Source organism: Melozone crissalis, unplaced genomic scaffold (assembly GCF_028551555.1).
Source record: "Melozone crissalis strain CALT ecotype California unplaced genomic scaffold, PUWL_Pcris_2 ptg000026l_1, whole genome shotgun sequence".
NCBI lineage: Eukaryota > Metazoa > Chordata > Aves > Passeriformes > Passerellidae > Melozone > Melozone crissalis.
Genome location: NW_026535804.1, coordinates 3049980 through 3068010, shown reverse-complemented (window position 1 = coordinate 3068010; position 18031 = coordinate 3049980). Strand labels below are relative to the sequence as shown.

At 43.1% G+C, this 18031-nt stretch overlaps 1 long non-coding RNA gene across 1 annotated transcript; it reads left to right on the top strand.

Moving 5' to 3' along the window:
* Positions 1–42: 42 nt before the first annotated feature.
* On the top strand, positions 43–14312 carry LOC128938656 (uncharacterized). Its single transcript, XR_008483177.1, has 3 exons — positions 43–155; positions 282–380; positions 11723–14312. It is a non-coding gene; the product is annotated as an uncharacterized LOC128938656 (long non-coding RNA).
* Positions 14313–18031: the final 3719 nt, after the last annotated feature.

Genomic DNA, 18031 nt, shown 5'->3' with positions numbered 1-18031 from the left:
CCTCAGCCCCGCGGGGTAGGGAAAGGGGGGAGCGCTGAACTACATCTCCCATGACCACCGTAGCCCGTGGGGCCCTCGGCAGCAGCGATGGCGGGCCTGGCAGGGGCCGCTTGCACAGCTGCCGCTTGCACAGCTGGCACCCCTCAAGCTCTGAGGTGATGCGGGCGGGCTCCTTCCTTACGGGGGGCGGGGGGGGGAGGGGGGGGGGCAGGACGACCCCTCACATCACCGCCAGTACCCTCCCCTTCGCCGCGCCCGGCGGCTAAAAATACTCCCCACAGATAGCAACGCCCGGCGATTGGCTGTCTGCCCGAGCGGCCGCCGCTGATTGGCCAGCGGGACGGGGGGGCGGCTCCAGGCCGGGTTTTGGCGGAACAAAGGTGAGCAGCGGTGGGCGGGCAGTGTGTGTGTCCGTGTCCCTCAGTGCCGGCGGGCCTGCTGCGACCTCGGGCTTCTGGGGGCCTTTGGGATGGACCCACCCCAGTGTTCCTTAAAACATCTCCGAGTTTGCTCTTAAACACCCCTAGGGGTGTTCAGCGTTGGTGCAGGGGCGGTTTCCCCCTCACATCGCCAGCAGAACCCGGTTCTGGAGGACAAATTGTAAAGGGCTTTTTTTTTTTTTTTTTTTTTTTTTTTTTTTTTTTTTTTTTTCTTCTCCGCCTCTTGCTCTGTTTGTATAATAATAAAGCATTTTGGCATAAGCGCTACATGGGCCCCCGGAGAAGTTTGGAAATGCCAGTCGGAAGAAATTCCAAGACTTTTTAACCCTTTGTAGCTGAGAGCATATATGAAAATGGAAGGCAGTAACCCAAAAGCTGAAATATTAAGGGAAAGAAAAGGGAAAGAAGAGGGTAAATATTTAGGATTTTCCACAGCTTAACGTTTCTGATGGAAGGTTTAATTGATTGTAAAACAAAGTTTTTATTCAGATATATCAATGTTGATGCTACTGGGATTGCAGTATTGCAAACAACTTGAAAATCTTGATTAAAATTCAAAATATTTACAATTTTCCCGTGTATTTCTCCCCCATTTTTAAGTCTAGAGGGTTGAACATGCTTTCAGTGAAAACTGGGTCACTTGTCACTATGCACCCCAAATGGAAAATAAAACGTGAAGATTATAACATTACAATCATTGGCAACTGTGAGACTACTGGGAACTTATGTGGCATCTCCAGGAATCTGAAAGAGTCCTGGGTATTTGTTTTGATCAAAAAGAGACAAAGTGAAACAACTCTCTAAACAGAGAAGGTGAAAAGACAAATAGAGGGGGTTGTTTTGGTTTGTTTTGGTTTTGACATTAGAGCTCAAGAGTCTCCATGGAGCAACAAGCACACATTGACAGGTGACATCAGCCACCAGCGACGGGTTCAGCTCTCGCTGGGCTCAGTTCTGGGGTGGCAGCAGCAGATTTCCCTTTGAAGTGGGAAAAACTGCACAGTGCTGCAGATCAGTGTTTTCAGGTGAGATTTCATAAGGAGCTTTACAAGCCTGGTAACTGCTGCTGAGCTGCTAAAAAAAGCCAGATTTTAAAAGCAGAGACTTTCTTTTTAATGGCTTTAGTGCTACATGAGGAGCATTAGAACTGAATTAAATGTACAGAGCTAAGATGTTGGTAATCAATGCAACCATGGGATCCTTTAAAGCTGTAAAAATTGGGATGTGCTTTTCTGGGGCTTATGTAAAGGAAGCTTCTCATGCAGTCCATGCTGTAGAAAAATCTGCTCTTAAATGCAACTAGACCGATTTTTAGGTGCCTCCCACCCCAAACCATTCTATGATTCTAAATGTTAATGATGGGTCATTGGCCCAGGAATAACCTCTTTGAGGATCAACCCCACTTTCTACTGTTCCACTGAAAGTTTCAGTTTATCCTTTTTGTCTGAAAAAATAGCTTTTAAACTGCAGTGATCACAGTGTGGTCTACATATGGCATGTCAGAGGTAGGTGGCCAAACTGTAGTAGTGTTAAATTATTAACACCTAAAGCCAGAGTTTAATCCACGATCATTTTTATTCTTAAAACCTCTACAGGCTTTTTGATGCATAAGGGTCAGAGTGGGGCCTGCAGTGTTTTTCAGCCCTTTTGATTAATGGCAATAACAAAATATCTGCCTCCCTGCTAGAAAAATCTTTAAAAATGCAATCAATACAAAATAACTCCAGCAGCAAAATTTTACTCATGTTACCAGATCTATTCAGCTGGAAGATTAATGTTAAAAGAAAAGAAAAACTATATATTCTCATCTCTCCTGACAGACATTGACAAGTCTTCTCCACAGCAGAGCAAATCTACACAAGGATTTCAGAGCAAGGCAGGAGGCAGGAGTGAGATTAGAAGTAAGAAGACTTTCTTAATCTGTATTAAATAAGAAGGGTTTGATCTAATGCTCTGTTCATAGCCAGATCCTGCCATGCTGGCCATCAACAACTGAACTAGAATTTCCACAGTCTGGGTCTCTGCAGAATAATGTCCAAATCTAAGATCTCTGCATTGTAAAACAACTACATTGCTGCAAAACCTTGCACTGCACAGACTTGACAAAGAGCCCTTCTTTTCTACTAAAAAATCTAAATTTGATTCCTGAAATAATAACTGTCTCTCTTTAAAAATCTAAATTAGTATTTTTTATTGATCAACACCTCCAAATCCAAAATACAGTTTGTAAATCTTAAAAGTTGTTTAAAGCAATTATATATAACCAAGGAAATTTTTGCTAATTATGTCATTAAGGACAAGAATTTGAAAGCTGCTGGAAGACAGGCTCAGAATTCCCACCATCCATCCTTTTCATAGAATCCTCTTCTCTGATAAATGAATGTTGCTGTACTGAATATATAAGATTTGTCCTGATGGTGGACATGAAACTTTGTATTATACATTCCCGAATAGAGTGCAGTCTCTTTTTTAACATTTTCCTATTTGGGATCAAAATTCTCCTTTTAGCATGGGAGCCTGGGCTTTGATCTTGAAAAATTGGAAAACTTTCCCCATTGTATTCATCCCTCTCAAGCCCAATTTTATCCATTTGCTGATTTTAACATGTGTTCCTTTCCCCCACCATCTATCAGTGCAAGCAACCAGGCCTGGCTGCTCTCCAGCAGATATCTTAACACTGAGTTTGAAATGGGATGTAGATTCTCTTACATTTCACTTTACCAGCAGTGATTTTTCCATAAATGCTGATTAGAAAGGGGGTCTGGACGTATCAGATGTTGGCCAGTACCAAAAGCTCTCTGACCACAAAGGTTTTTTGAGGTGAGAAACCACAAAATCACCTTTTAAGTGACGTTGTTTCAATGGAGTAAAAAATAAGCAGGAGCAGAATTCAGGCAAAACAGCCAGGTCATCTTCTAGGAGAGCCCCAAGCTTGTCTCTAATCCTGTGAATATATCATTTTTCTGGGCCAACATCAATAGAAGGAACTGATCTGCAGGAGACTAGAGCTCAGGGCTCACAAGGACATCCCCCTCTCCTAAGTGGAATGCTACCGATATTATAGCTCACCTAGAATAAGTTGATGGAGTCCTGAGCAAGACACAGAAAGAAAGCAGCTCTTGGGTAAGAAGGAGAAATAAAACCAGGAGAAATAAAGATTTTGCACCAAGGCTTTTTTCTCCCTGAAGTTTCATCCAGCTTCAAGGATGAAACTTGAAGTAAAAATGTGGGTTGTTTGTTTTGCCTGAAGATGGTATAAGGTAGGATCTGTTCTTGAAGAGGAGCCTGATAAGCGACATTTTCAGAATGGGGTACAGATTCTGAGAAGGCCAGTAAAAAAGAGTGAAATGGGGAGTAAGTAATCTAAAACTGCTGTGAAAGGTAATGGTCACAAGTAGAGAGAAACTATAATAAGAGGGAGAGGGAATGGGAAATATTTTATGAGCATCAGAATTTTCTATAGCTGTGAATAAATGGGCTGAAGAAGGAGGAAGGAGGATTGATTTCATACATTAGAGAGGTTGACCTTTGAAGAAAGTTTTATTAAAATTCAGTATAATTTTTTACTTGAGTTCACCTTTGTGCTGGAAACCTGCCAGTTTAATGTCAGTTAGTTGTGCAGTATCTGTTGATAGATAAAATTATGAGATGAGGACTGTCCTAGCTGATAGCCATGGAACTTCTAAGTTAATCAGCTTCAAATTCTTTACTATACTCATTCCAAACAATGATTCATAAACAGTTTTAAAGAGACAGAAAGCTGATTTTTAAACTGTCAATACTTTCATGGGGATCAAAAATAAACACTGAAGATGAAGGGCTGGTCTTTTGCCCTTTCAGTCTTTGAATTGATGAAAGTAGCTTGAAAATGTCTCACTAGGAATTTGCTTAAGAATTTTGTGTACTTAGCATTTTCCAGGAAGGCAAGTAAATGCTTGTTTTCCTGAAAAGGGAATTCCAGGAAAGCCATTCAGGCTTATTCAAGAGAGATACTAAATGTGAAAAAAAAAATATAGTAAATGGGGAAAAAACGTCAGTTACAAAGAAATAGCTTTAATTCAGTCCATTTAAACTGAAAGAAGGAGCAATAGAGAGGTGACTGTTTACCAAAAAGGTGATGTTTTGATTATCATCAGCTTGGGTAAAAAAACATATCATCTGACAACTACCAGGGGTCTCTTTTTGAAATAAATGGAAACTCCACTTTATTTATGCAAAGATCCAGCTAATACCACTTTTTCTGACTAACCACAATGTCCTCTAAAGCAAATCTGCACCATTGGGTCTCCCAGCAATGCTTTTTGTTTACTTAGGAAAGATCAGTGAGGCCTTCACTGTTTTTTAGTTTTTCAACAAAGTGATCTAGATGCACCTTGAATGAGAAGGGGAGGAAGGATGTTTCCATGCACTGTCAATTTATTATCAAGATTGGAAGGTACTTGAGGTTTATGCAATGAAATTCAGAACAAAATATAATTTTAACATCCCCAGAAGATCTCCCTTGTTTCTTGCCGAAGAATTTAAACCAACCAAGAACAGTGCAGCTCAGTAAGAAGCCTTCCATATTTTAAGCTTTTGGGCAATCCCTTTTCTCTGGAGCATGTGGCTGTTGACTGGGTTTCTTATGCCTTTCTTCATGCTATTTCTATCAGTTACAGTGTTTTATTCTGAGCCCAGGACTTGGAGAGTTTAATTAGTGACTACCAGGTGACAGGCAGAATACCACCTTTAGGAAAGGCACTAGTTAGAAGTGTTGATACTGGGTCTGAAGGTAGTCTGGTTTGAGAAGTGCTGAGTTAACCTGCTGGGCTGTCATGCTATGACAGTTTGAGTGACGGTGACTTCAAAGTAAATGAGTTCAAATATCTGTCTTGATAAATACAGTCTGAAAATCATCCCCATGAGAAGACCATGAAAACTATCTGTATTTTATAAAAAAAAAAAAAAAAACAAACAAAAAACAACAAGGTTGTTTCTTTTCAGCTGAACAGGAACCCAGTACTTGTGCAGACATGAAGAGCTAGTTGAGTGGAAAGATATCAGGATGTGACAGGTGAAGGTTTGACCCTGAATCTTTAAGGGTATTATCCAAGGGGGAAAAAAAGTAAGTGGAAATTTCTCTTTGAGCTTGCTGTGCTACAGATCTGGTCCTTACTCAGCTCCTGTTCAAGTCCATTAAGTCACAGAGAAGGAAAATAATGGAAGGGAATGAAGATTCAAGCTGTGTGTTTGCTCCTGAGACATACATAGCAGATTTTACACAGTTTGTGCATCCTGTTCATGTAAAGAACATGGGCGACTCAGTCTGTCACCGGCATTGAAATGATTGTTCGGTTCAAATAGTAAATCATTCATTTCCTCTCCAACTTCTGATTCCTAAAGGTGTAATTCCCAATTTAATATAATAAGTGCCATAAAAGATTAAGCAAAAGGTCATGTTAGCATAATGTCTTTCCTGAACTGATATCAAAAGGCTGCATAAAGCCACACCTTGAAATCCCCCAGGACAGCGCTCATGGGACTTGCCAATAACACAATTTCACAGAGGTTCCTCTGTTTCACAGGTCACAGCTCTTTACCCTGTGATGGATAGACTGAGCTACCTCCGTGTACCTACATATATATGACCCACTTCATTAGAACAGAATGTTTTCTCTAGAATACACAGCCCAGTAGGAGCCATTATCTCATGTACTATTATTAATGCAAAGACTTCAGACAGCTCCTGCACACAGCAGTGAATCTGTGCAGTCTCAAGAGTAGCTGTAACTAAAATCTTCAGAAGCAGGGATAAAACAGCCATGTCACACAATTACATTGAGCTTGGCAATGGGAAGAAGAGATTTCTTCTTGATCCCCCATGATGTTTATCTTCTATGCTGGGAAATGAGCACTTGGAATGACATACTTTTTATTGTAGCTAATGGAACTCAGATTTGTAAAGAAAGTGATTCTGCTGTGTGACCATATTATCTAAATTGCTTTGTCGCCAACGCATAAAAAACTGAATATAAAATTGCCTGAGTATAATTGAGTGCTGACTCACCCCTCGATTAGGGTAAATGGTGCAGTGTTCCAGGGTGCCTTGGAGTGTTCTATAGTCTCACAATCCTATGTGAAATTCCCTGATTGGTTTTTTCCTCCTCCAAGCAAACTTATGTTTCATGCTCCTATTTGAGGCTAGATGCTACAAATCCAGCTGCTGTCACAAGACATCTTCCCCCTGCTTCGTTATCTTGATCAATTTTCTGCTGAAACTCATCTTTCATCCTGGCTGGTGCAGTTGCCTCCCTTGAGATTATTCCAACTCCTGGCTCTCCATATTCATAGCCACTCTCTGAGCTCCAACTCCAACTCTCTAGTTTCTAAGGCTATATAGCTGAGGATGTTTTCTCACTAAAAGCTTTTCCATAAATTCTCACAATTTCATTTCAGTCTAATCCAAGGCTGCATACACACATGACACTTCTCAGAACAGACTTTTATTAAAAGTACCGGCTTACATGAGCAAGAAAATACAGACCCAAGTATTTTAAATGGATTTTTTTTAAATCCTGAAAATAGTCTCATATTCATTTGGAGGTATAACAGTGTGATTATGCTTATATATAGAAGAATTCTCAGGTTTTGAAATTTAAGTATAAGAAGGGCAATTGTAAGAAGCAATGCCAGAGACCCGAGGTGAACTGAGCCACGCATGTTGAGCAGAGAGCTCAGATTTAGCTGACTGTGGCAGTAAGTTAAACCAGCACTCCTGCCTTGGGTGATCCCTGTTTCAGCTCTCCCTCAGGCAGTGAAAAGAAAGAGAAGAAGAAGGGCTATGACCTAAATGAATTACAGCAATTATTAACCAGCAATCCCACCTCTGAGGATTTGCAAAAGATGCCAGCCCTGAGCTGGGTGATCTGGGATTGAAACCAGTCATGGAAGTGGCAGAAATTGGTTTTGTTTCCAATTATCTATGAACATCTCCTTTCTGGCTGGCTGAACTATTGAGCAACTGAGCAGATGTTGAAAACCGAGTAAGGAAGAGGCTGAAATTTGTTTCCTTTATATGTGGGACTGGTTTCATATCAGAAAATAAAGAGTAACTTCAGCACATGCATCGGGCTTAGATTCTCCAGAAGCACTTGTTGCTGCACAGTCCAACCTTGTTCCTTGCCAGTAATTGTAACTTTTGTTGTCTGATAAATGCTTTGCCTCAAAGAGGATAGAACCCATTTATCTCCAGCTCCAGAGAGATAGTAACATAATTGTTCCTTCACCAGGAGATCTACTCCCTGAAAGTTCTCTTCTGAGTTGGATGATATTTTCTCCAAGAGTTTCCTTCTGTAGAATAAAAAAAAGAAATCAGTTGAAATGCATTTTCAGAGACAATCCCTTAAGAATAAAACTAATTGTAAAAAAATCTTAAATTGGTAAGGAGGAGTAAATCTAAAATTCAGAGCTGATCTAAAGCTGGGTCGGAATCCAGCCAGAGTTAAGGATCTAGTCTCTTCTTGCTGATCAGCACAAAGGCTGTACCTTTGCAAAATAAAGACACATTTAAAAGATGTAATGGAATAAAAAAGGAATCTCTAAAAGTGAAGAAAGCAACACATTCTAAGATTTTAAAAACTGTTGTCAGAACCCTTCAAAGATAGGGGTGAAATACATAAAAGCATCATGGCTTCCCCAGAAAGGTTAGTGTTGTTACTCCCAGCCCAGGCTGCATTTGACAGCTCTCACTTCTATTGCCAGAAGTGTGTTTTGAAAGGCCAGTATTCCTATCCAGATTGTTCTTTCTAAATGTTTGACAGCAGCCTGCCCAAGTGACGTCCAAATGGGCACAATTAATTGTTAATGTCCCCAGTTTGGCTGAATCAGGGAAGTGCCTAGATGACAGGGAAGAACGTCACTGGGAAGACTCAAGGGAGGCACCAGGGGATTTGCCGAGGACAGCGATGGATTCAATGTCTGCAGTCACTCCAACATTTAACCTCCTCATCTATAACAACTGGTGGGTTACTCAGCTGCCATTTATTGCTACCCTGACAGGAGGATTGCGGGCAGAGCAGGGAGCAGAGCACTCTTGGCCAGAAGTCCCAACTCATTCTGCAGCAAAGATAAGCCCTTGAATTGAAATTCTTCAAAGGGATGAGGCCGGGCAGACTGTTACTATGGGTGTCTTGGAGCAGGCAATCAGTCCTCCCTTTAATAAATAGAGATATGAGATGATCAGGGAAGAGCATGCTTCTTAAATGTGTTGGAAAATGAGTCTGGGACATCTGTCATCTCTGATCTACAAAGTGATGGAGGTTCCTGAAGAGGCATCAACACCTGCACAATCAAACAGGAGCAACTCCGCTGGTCCTGCCCGGCAGCTTGTGCTCTAAACTATAACTAATGAGTGTAAAGGCCTTGACAAAAAAAGCTTCTACAGAATCCCTTTTCTAAGTCCTTTGATTTTACTGGAATATGCACAGCAGTAAAATTCATATAGCCAATGGAAAGCCATGTCCTGGCATGACCCTGCCACAGAAAACAATGAAACAAAAGGACAGCAATTTGGGGTCATGTTTGGGGAGGATGAGGACCCATGATTCAGCATGTCTGTTTACTAAATCTCCTCTAATTTGTCACGTAATGAAGGAGTGGGGCAAACACCTGCAGCTCTAGGCTGCTGCTTCATTATGAAAAGGTACAACCCAGGCAGTGATGAGCATCTGAGGAATAAATGAGTTTCAATTAGGACAGTAGGTCAGAAAGAGCAAGATGATTCATATCCAGGATGTATTCCAACCCTCCACAATAACACTCAGCATTCTGTTCAGCTTTGCTCCTTCAAAGTGCCGGCAAACACCCCATCCTTTCCAATGTATTCCAACCCTCCACAATAACACTCAGCATTCTGTTCAGCTTTGCTCCTTCAAAGTGCCGGCAAACACCCCATCCTTTCCATGGCTCTGGCAGGTAACAGGCAGAGAGCCTTGGGTGTGTGCTGAGACCTGCTGATTCCTGGAATAATTGAACTAAGCTGGGAAAAAATGCCTTCCACAGCAGCAGGAAGGAATGAGACAGCTCTGTCCTTGTCACAGCATGCCACTGTGTGTTCAGAAATCAGGGGATGTAAAGATTCACATCTGAGAATTAATAAATCAGGTACTCAGAATTAATAGCCTCTTGTAGGGAGTCATCTACATGAGTTTTTCCCAGGAGTAAGGAACAGGTCATGACAGATGGAGCTTAGGAGTGTGTGGCTCCTAGGTTAGCGCCCTGACAATGCCTCTGCTCAGCTGTGCAAATCATATTTTACTTGCTTGACTGTGAGTTGCTGGGCAATGGGATGTAATTTTCCATGCTTGCTGTTGGCACTGGGTTTTACCTTGACTTGCATCTGATAATGCAAGCTCTGTCAACATTGTTTTGCCTATTGGAAAATAATAATTAAGAAGCCTGGATGATAGGCATGTGTTAGTACCCAAGAATGCATGGCTAGCTCCACTTTAACCTAGTCACTATAGTTTACTACTCTGCCACAAAATGTCTTTTCCAGGTTTACTTGAAGACTGGGATGTAAGAAAACCTTAGGGGTGCCAGACATTGGGTTGACTTTGATCTCTCTGAAAACAAATCCTTTAAAGTTAAGATCAAGGAATCTTTTAATGAAACAAAGAAATCGTGCCACTTATATCAGTTCCAGATATAAATAAGTCTGCTAGAAATAAACAGAAGCAAGGCAGAAAGGAGACAGCCATGCTCTGCAATGTCAGTCGAAAGTGACTGTCTGATGGATGATGATATGGCTGGCTGGGAAAAAAGTCAGTCTAAAATCTTGCTGCGAGCCATCTGGCAAATCTTCCAAAGGATATTGCTATACAATGGCACTGAATTCGTACCTGCTTTGCATCTCCTGCTCTCAAGAAAGGCTATTTGCTCCTTTAACGAAGTGAAGATTTTGAAATCTCTACTATGACTCTCATCTGAGGGACTCATTGTAACCCTCCCCACTGCTAGTTGTCTGTTCCCTCCCCCCACCAGTCTGCCGTGGATGCAGAATCTTATCCCAGGATCCTTTAGAATGGAAAAGATCTGTAAGATCAAGTCGAGCTGTAACCCAGCACTGCCAAGACCTCCACTAAACCATGTCCCCAAGTGCCACACCTGCAAGTCTTTTAGATACCACTAGGAGTGGTGACTCCGCCACTGCCCTGGGCAGCCTGTTCCAATTCTTGGCAGCCCTTTAGGCGAAGAAATTTTTCCTAATATCATCACAGGACCATGGAATGGTTGAGGTTGGCTTACCCAGAGCAGGTTGCACAAAGTAAATGTTACAGTATGTTTTTATTTTGCGGGTTTATTGTTTGATTTGTGCTTTGGTAGTCCTTTTGGGGTTTTTTCCCCCCCCCCCGGTTTTAGAGGGACACAGACCTGCCTTTGTTATTCAATTGAGTCAGGTGTCTTATCTGTTGTTACTTAACTACTTCCCTGCCAAGTTTCAAACCCCTTTCCCCCCACATCCAGTTGTTAACCCCTCCTATCCCAAGCAGTTTTCCTCCCTTGTATTCCCTGCCTTGTGTTCCACCCCCAGTTCTCCTGATTAGCTGAACATTGTATCCTCCCTTGAGACCTGTTCCCCTTTATAAGCTGTTGTTTGCCCCCAGTCCATTGCTTGGGACCCCGGAACTCAGGGAGTTTACCATCAAATAAAGTAACCCAGTGCCCTCCAGGCCCGTGCTGTGGCCCCTTTTGTTCTGCGTTGTGCCTCCACTGGTAGCTGGTATTCTGCAGATCCCAAGAGAGGGGGACTGTCACCCCCCCACTGTCACCATCTAGCTGGGAAGTGCGACAATAAAGATGATTTGTTAAAATATCTTTCCACAGTAAAGATGCTCTTGGACATTTAGTGCATCACTAAGACACAGTGCACACCTGACTCCATCCAGGCAGTTCCAGCTCGGGATTCTCTTCCCTTGTTCCGCAGGGGAGGCAGAAGTTGACAGCACTGGAATTTGTAGCACATCCATCCTCTTACTCCAGAATCATCATTACTTCATGCTTGGAACTGAAGAGCCACATTTCATATTTCTGAACAGTGTAAGGCTTATTTTCATAACTGAGTCATTTGGACTCTGTACCCCAGAAGGCAACAGTAAATATCACCACTGGCCATTTCCTAATGAACATAAAGCGGTAACAATTTAATGTCACTTCAAAAAACCCAAAAAACTTGCCATAAAAACAAAAATATCCCTGAAGGACAGGCTGTCTGTTTTAATGATATTTTTCTCCTGCTTCTTCAGCTCCTCTCATGTGATGCATAATCAGCTGTAACCGAGTTCACAACCCTCCTGAGTTGTGATGAACCGCAATGGCTTGAGACCATGGAACTGGGAGTACCAGCACATAGATAACCCCAACTGAGGAGCAGCTGAATATCTGGTGACCAGACACTTCTGGGTTTTAACATGGGCCCAGTAAAAGCTATTTTCAGCCTAAATGATCTTTGATACTGAAACTAGAGTTAACCTGGCTGGTGAGCAGAGGAGATCATCTGTTCTGAGAAATAAACCAAGGGAGAAGGAGGTGGGAGAAGAGTAGGAAGATAACAAAGGAGAGGGACTCTTTAGGGAGAGGAATAAATTTGGAAACATGCAGTGATGGAAAAAGGAACAGAAGAAAAACTGCTGTTGCATCTCCCTATCACTCCCTCTCAGGTCCCTGTCCCTGCTCAACTGCCAGCCACATTTGTCATTTGTAATTCTCAGCCTTCTTAAATAGATGGGACTAAGAAGCAAAAACTGACTCAAAGCAACTCCCCTCACTTTTGCTATTGCCAATTTTAGTAATTTTTTGTCAGTTTGGTTTGGTTGTTAATAAGGACTTGATTCTAATTTCACCATGTGCAGCAGTAACTTGTTAACAAGCTGCTCCAAGAGATCTTTGTAGGACAGTGGAAACCAGGGAGAGGGAATAATTACAGCATTTCCACCTATGACAGTCTGCTTCAGGGCAGGTGTAAATAGATCCGTAAGTGTTTGTTCACTTAAAAGTTCAGCCCAACTGCTTTCTCAATTTCCAGCAGCAGAATTAATAGATAGGGGTTTTTCCTTAAAAAATGAGGGCAAAAATTATCTACTAAATATCACCCTCCCTTCCCACTAGACTGCAAGTAGTATTAAAAAAGTTTCAGAATTTTTACCAAAACCAGATGTTGGGTGTATAAAAGTACAGGCAGTTTTTCAAAGCATTCTGTTTGGAAAGGGAAGGACAATTAGATCCGAAAACTCAATTCAGCTTCAGAACAGAGGAACTTAATGGGGAAAAAAAGAAGGAAATTACATTTCATTCACTTGGTGCATCCAAAAAGTTCTGGACTGGTGCATGCAAAGAGTAACTCCCTTTGGAGCAGCACCACAAGCTTTGAGAAAGCAGTTGCTAAAGTGTCTGAAAGCATCCTGTTTCTTGTCCTCTGCTCTCTGAAGAGCAGAAGGAGCACAACACAATACCCAGATGGGGTGGAACAGGGGTCCCCAGATTATGGGGACATTGATCTGTGAGCTGGGCAGTGGGACACTTGCATCCAGTTTGAGCATCCCAGAAATAACCTACCTGACTCAAAGAAGGATTGGAAACCTCTCCTCAGGGCTCAGCACACCTTGATGCGGGAGGAAGAAGAGCCCAGTGTGGGTGGCCTGGGCCTCTCTCTGGGAGCAACACTCCCACGGCTCCATCTACTTCTGGCTGGAACCTAAAGCCCTGCCAATCCATTTTTCCGTGCACCAAGTCGTTTAAAGAAACTTCCTCAGTGTGGACTCAAATAAATGCAATAAACATTTGTGTGGTTCCTTGGGAGCTCAGCTAATGGAATGCTTGGAAGGACTTGCTAGGCAAATGTTCTGCCTCTGGCTTCCCATACTGAAACCTCACCTTGCACTCTGTGACAGCCCATCAGTGCAATACCCTGCTTCTGCCTATTGTTCAAGCTGCAGGTACCACATTTAACCAAACAATAGCTAAAAACAAAAGACATTTTAAGTGACTTGTGGTGTCTGCTGAGCACCAGCTGCCTTTTTTGTGTTCTACTGTGTCTTCAATCCCGATGCTCCATGCTCAGATCTCCTGGGTTCCATTCAGCTGCAAAAGCCCAAAGCCACAGTGAGAGGAACAATCTAATCTGCTAGGGAAATAAAACAGTTGATGACTCATAAAAGCAAAAGGGACAGATATTTGAAAAGGAAAATAGTAGAACAGATTCAGATATAATTGTGAGTCCTATCACAGGAGTGCATGGAGAAGTAGTGAGTTCTGCCACGTTCTTCCACTTGAGCCCTCAGCCAGCTTCAATAGAGCCAGGACTCAAACCTGTGGTTCCAGGTAGCATTAATAAAGCCTGGATCTGAACTAAACTACTCTTCTGCATGCCTGGGGATATGGTGGCATGTGGCAGGCTTGGCTGCTTCAGGCTGCCCTGGAGCATGTGAAGGAACGTGTTGGTGAGTGACAGCCCAAAGCAGTGGGACGGACCTGTGTGCAGCCACAGGAGCTGGGCCTCTGCTGGAGTCTGAGATAGCCTGAGGGAGAAGGAGCTGTTCACAGGTTTCCCATGGGGAGCTGATGCCAAAATAAACTCTTTTGAAGGCAGCAACAACAGCACAAGACCCTGGGCAGCACAGGGATGCATGTGTGGCTCTAGGAGAGGAGGATGGGAGGCTGAGCCCACTCACCTGAACACCCACCTCCTCCCCTGGAGGGGCAGCAGATGTTGTCAGTGGCTGCTCTTCAGGGGAAGAAGGACCCCAGACCGGCTCAGACACCTCTGTGATGCAGAGGGGTGGGATATCCTCTCTGAGATAAATGGGACCCCCCTCATAGCCCAGCTGTAGCACTTGGGGCTGTCTCCTCTGTGCTCCCTTCTCTCTCCCCAAGGCAGCATAATGAGGCCATTGGAAATCTGAAGAAGAGAGATTTCCTTTACTCAAGTATTCCTATTCAAAGCTACAGCTATTGACATATTTTTTCTATTCCTATGCTTGGCAGAAGTTAATAGTATTTATTAAGCTGATCTTAGGCGCCAGATCTGGATCCTGACTCTTGATGCATAGGCAATCATCAGAGCCTGTTGTGTTTGCATGAATGTACTAATCCTGCCTCTGCTTCCTGAATGCATAAAGCAATGTATAGGACCACTCATCTCTGAGAGACTTGGAGATGGCTGCAGAGGGCAAGACAATGTTTTTAATATGGAGAACTCCAAGGCAAAGTATTTTGGTACCTCAGGATTATTAACATTTTTGAAAGTCTGAGAAGCCACTAACATTTATAAGACATTACAATCAAGACTCATTCTCCCAAATGGAGAAAGAGCTCCTATTTTTCATATACACTCTAGATATTGATAATTTTCTCATTTTCTGATATGACAGGGCTTGGGGATTTCTTCCCCACTGAGACAAGATGACTGACAGATGGAGATAAGAATTTCTCATGAAGAGAAGCAATGCATTTTTACACAGCTGAGGCTGGAAGAAAGTAATAATTCTCCTAATATATAGGCACAGCCCTCCAGAATGGCTGATTATTTACTTCAAGAATTAGTCATCACTGACCAGAATGCCAGACATGTCTTCCCAAGCCAAGATGTGAGCTGAGATCAGTGCAAACAAATGCTCACCCCTCTGCCCACCTGCTGTGCTGGTGGGTGGTGAAGGCTGGTCCTGGGTGGTGATGCTAGCCTGGGAGACCCTGACTATGGTGGGTCAGACCAGCAGAGATTCACCAACACTGCTGTCATGGTGAGTCCAAGCCGCTGTCACAGAGGTGGCACTTGGCACAGGCTTGGTTCAGTTCTAGGGTCATTCTCAGCAAGCACTGGGGTGCTTGGAGAGCCCAGACAACTTGGGGCAGGCGTTAGAGCTGCCACTGCAGAACCCATCTGGAATCTGCCTTAAAAAACAAGACAATAAAAACCACCAAAACCTCCTCAAAACAACAACAATAATAAAAAGAAAATCAAAACAAACAAACAAACAAAACTCCCACCAAACCCCCCAAAAGAAAGCCAGAGGAACTGCCTCCAACTCTAGGGCCAGGATAAAGCCTTGGAGCAGCAGGAGAGCAGGAGTGCCTGTTCTCAGTGTCAGCACCACTTCTGTCCCCCTAGAGCAGCTGAGCAGCTTTGCTTCCTGCAGGGATCCTCTGGAACTGCCTGGTTTTTGCCATGCTAGACCACTTCTTGCAGGGTTGTAGCGGTTGTACTGGTACACACGAGCCAAAATTTACACTCCTTTACCTGCTTTCCTCTCAACCTCCTCTTTCAGCTGTTCTCCCCTCTCACTATCTGCATATTCTGTTCTTCACTACTGTTCCTAACAGCTTCTATCTATGCCAAGTCCCATCCTACTCAGCTCTCATTAAACCTCCAACCTTGGGCAGAGCTTTTCTGCATTGGTCTCCCAGACAGCTTTTGTCTCTTTGACTTCTAGGTTCTCTTTGTTTGTGCTTTTCTCTCTGGATCTGGGAATTATTCTGCTTCAGTTGATGCATGGATCCAGACCCTGATATTTTGTTGAACTCTGTGAGATCTCTTCTGATCACAACTGCTTCCAGCATCAGCAGCACCCACAGTGTTGCAAAGGCCTTGAGAGGCTGATGTGTATTTCAAACAGTAGGAAGCTTATCCTGTGCTAGACATTGGCTTGAGAGAGACATTGTCCCTGGAAGATAACAGCTCCAGAGAGACATTTTCCATGGCATCCCTGCTCAGGAATAGATCCTGACTTCATCTAACAGAGGAACTGATTGCACAGGACTGTGCTGCTCACTGGAGGATGGCACAGCCAGAGCGAGTGGCATTGGGTCGCCACTGCGTGCTTTGTTCTTCTGATGCCTCAGATCAGTATCTCAGTACAAGGCTTCGGATCTGAGCAGCCCCTGCCGGTAGCAAGTGCTCCCCCTGCAGCACGACAGGTCTCGAAATATATGTGCCAAGTGGATCTTTTATTTGGAAAACAAATGGTATTGACTACCTATAAACCTTGGCTTAGACCGAGGCAAAACTAGCAGGAAAAAATGCCACCATGGGTGAGTGAAGGTGCTTAATGAGGAGTAGGGCAGCCCTGAATTATAGGGCAGCAGTGAGCAAGTGACTTAGCCTTTTCTTTTTTGCCTCCTACTGATTTAGTCTGGAAACATTTCAGCAGGCACTTTGTCCTGTTGTATGGTGATAAAAACCTGGACTCAATAACTGAGATCTGCTGTCTGCCATCACAGCAATACAAATAACAATAAAAGAAACAAAATAGAGGTGAGTCAGGCTGATTTTCACTAGGAAAAACATCAGTTATCTTTATTACTCACCAGCTCTCGTCCAGGGTAGTCTGCTGGCCACCATTGAGGCTGCAGTTGTAGGAGGGCTGTATTTTGCTCAGGTCCTCCTAAAAAAGGTTCTCCCTGGGGTTTTGGAGAGTTGGTGATTGCATATCCACATCAACAGGACCATGAGTATAAGCAGCCTTTTTGCAGAGCAGAAGCCTTTTAGCAGCTGAGCCCAGTGGAGACACAAGGCTGAAGAAACAACACAGCATGGAGAGGCCACAGCCCATGGTGGGACAGACAATCCTTGAGGACCAGGTCTTCATCTGGGAGGGAAAAACAGAGGAGGGAGGCTGGAGGTGGGCCACCCTGGCCCTGAGGCTGGCTGAAGTCACCCATAGGTTCCTGAGCTGTGGCTTTGTCATGCCCCAGAGAGCATAATCACAACAGCTCTGATGCATCCAAAACACAGACAAGCGGCCAATTCCAGCTGGAAGTTGCTTCGTGCTGTTGAGATTTGTATTTATTAATTTGTAGCCCACTTGCTTTCTTTTGGCACCATTTTTCTCTGCAAGTGAAAAATTTCCCCTGAATCACTGCATGTTATTTCCACTTGTCAAGATAAAGGTTAATGAAATACCAGTAACTGCAACACAAATCCAGCTCCATATCTATCCAGGATTTTATATGGCAAATATGGCAGTACTGCACAGTCTGTTCTTAGAAAAGGCTGTGATTAAAAAAACTAAAATTGTCAGAGGTCAAGAAATTCATAGTTAGAGCAGCATAGCCTCTGCCCTTCACTCCTCACATCTCGCCTGAAGGACAAGGAATAAAAATCCTCCTGGAACTGGCACAAGCAAATGTGGGATGAGATTTCCTCAAAAACACACAACATTCTGCAGGACTGTGGTATTTAAACAGCATTTTCATTTGCAAATGTTGCCTGCATCTGGATAGTGGTTACTTGGATATTTATACACTATGTAAATAATATATAAATACATAAATACCATAGAATCATAGAATATCTGGAGTTGGAAAAGACCATCGAGTCCTATAAATATATATAAAATTTAGAAGCAACATGATGCTATAATTGACATATATCTGTCTTCAAAGAGATTTGCATCAGAGTCAGAAGAATTTGACATACTTGCTTACATACCTACAGAATTTGACACTCTGTGCCCATGGACTGGGGAGCTGAGACCAATTTTAATGCTGCAAACAACTTTTCAAGATCCACTGGCACAGCCACACTCCCCCAGTTAAACACTTGAAAACACAGAAGATGC